The sequence below is a fragment of the Bos grunniens genome, chromosome 11, assembly GCF_055505025.1.
Source record: "Bos grunniens cultivar Pamir isolate PY7600 chromosome 11, Bosgru_T2T1.0, whole genome shotgun sequence".
NCBI lineage: Eukaryota > Metazoa > Chordata > Mammalia > Artiodactyla > Bovidae > Bos > Bos grunniens.
The window spans coordinates 50,765,616-50,767,805 of record NC_141175.1 but is presented as its reverse complement, the minus strand read 5'-3'; the positions used below and the strand labels follow the sequence as shown (position 1 = coordinate 50,767,805).

Sequence of the window (2,190 nt, the reverse complement as noted above, 5' to 3'; positions counted from 1 at the left end):
TCTATTGGAAGCAAATTCTTTACTGCAGTAGATTTATACAGTGCATTCTTCAGTATTCCAGTTGATGAAGCTAGCAGATACTTTTTTTGCCTTCACTGGGGAAGAAAAATAATTCACTGGGACAATAATGACTCAAGATTTTACTTGGAGTTCTTATTTCTTATAAATCTTGAAGGCTGAGCTTGGTGTTAAAAAGTGCCCTATAAGTTCTACTGTGTTGCAATATGTGGATGATTTGCTTCTTTGCTCACCTCAACTCTCCTAACCTGAAGACAGCACCCACTTGCTAAAGCTTTTGGTCTTCAGTGGAAAGATCGTCCCCAAAACTGCTGTTTTCCCATCCCCAAGTTCAATGTTTAGGGAATCTGATATCAAAACAAGGGCTTCACCTAGATTCAGATATACTTCATGGTGTCCTAAGTTTCTCCAAACCCCAAACTAAACACCAACTCTTAGTTTTTCTCAGGTGAGTTGGTTATTGCAAAAAACAGATTTTAAATTTCTCTTGTAGCTAAATTTCTGCATTTTTCACTGAATAATAACAATACCAACCCAATGTTTATGAGGAGAACTGGATGACACAGCCTATAACAACTTAAAGGAGAATTTAATGAACCCACCTGCCCTTGAGTATCCAAATTTTCAGATTTCCTTTTGCCTTTCTGTATATAAAAAGTGTTTGTCCTTAGGATATTCACTCAACAAAAACAGAGGTCACCAATTACCTATATAGGGTGTTATAGCCAAAAAGGTACTAGAGCAACTGGACTCTGTGGCATGGCCATACCTGCCTTGTTAGAACCATTACTGCCACTGCCTTTTTGTTTAAAGCTATTGAGCAAATGATTGTGGGATTCCCATTTACCAAATTTGGACCAAATAACAGCTCAGTCCTGCTACAGACTTTAAAAATTCCCACTCCTCCTGTGCTTGTGCTCATCGTTGTACCATCAGGTGGGCTGTGTGGCCAGCATCCTGGCAAAGGGGATGATGTGGAGCCTGAGACACTCGCTCAACATACAGAATGACTCCAGTGAGTTCGTGGACCTGTATGTGCCGCAGAAATGCTCCACCAGCAACCGTATCATTGGCGCCAAGGCCCACGCGTCCATCCAGATGAACGTGGCCGAGGCTGACAAGGTGACAGGCAGATTCAATGGCCAGTTTAAAACCTATGCTATCTGCGGGGCCGTTCGCAGGATGGGTGAGTCAGATGACTCCATTCTCCGGCTGGCCAAGGCCAATGGCATCATCTCAAAGAACTTCTGACAAGAGGATCCCGGACATGGAATATTTGTTATAAATAAATAGTGAAAACCTAAAAAAAAAAAAAAAAAAATTCCCACTCTTCCCCACTGTACGTGCATTGAACTATTTGTCTATTGACAAAATGAAGGCATTCATGAGTCAATATTGGTGGGAAAATGTTAACAAGGTTGCAAAAAGTGCCTACCTTACTTGTCCCACTTGTTAAACATACAAACCAAGGAAGTCTGTTACTACATTTACTGGACATTTTAATGGCCTAATGGACCATTTAAGTTCTGGCAAATAGATTTCATACAGTATCCTTTGTCTGTATAAATATGTTTTTGGATATAAAAATCAAAGAATATTTATGTTTTTGTCATGGTCTGTATGTTTCACATACAGAAATTTTCTTTTGCACAGGCTACTGCCTCTTCTGTGGCTAAAGAGAAATATCAACAACTTCAGATATGCAGGTGGTGTCACTCTAGTGGCAGAAAATGGAGAGGAAAGGAAGAGCCTACTGATGAGGTGAAAGAGGGAAGTGAAAAAGCTGACTTGAAACTCAGCATTAAAAAAAGTAAGATCCTCGCATCTGGTCTCATCAATTCATGGCAAATAGAAGGGGAAAAAATGGAAGCACTGACAGATTTTATTTTCTTGGTCTCTAAAATCACTGCAGACAGTGACTGTAGCCATAAAATTAAAAGACACTTGCTCCTTGGAAGAAAATCTATAACAAACTTAGACAGCATATTAAAAAGCAGAGACATCACTTTGCTGACAAAAGTCCATGAAGTCAAAGCTACTGTTTTTCCAGTAGTTATGTATGGATGGACTATAAAGAAGAGTTGGACCATTAAGAAGTTTGAATACCAATCAATCGATGCTTTCAAATTATGATGCAGGAGAAGACTCCTTTTGTTTTTTTAGGTAGATAGG

The 2,190-nt window shown here is 39.5% G+C and overlaps 1 pseudogene across 1 annotated transcript; it reads left to right on the top strand.

Annotated features, from left to right (window-relative positions):
• The first annotated feature begins 987 nt into the window (after positions 1 to 987).
• Positions 988 to 1,333, top strand: LOC147363080 (small ribosomal subunit protein eS21 pseudogene; annotated as a pseudogene). The gene has a single exon (XR_015135694.1). The product of XR_015135694.1 is annotated as a small ribosomal subunit protein eS21 pseudogene (transcript).
• Positions 1,334 to 2,190: the final 857 nt, after the last annotated feature.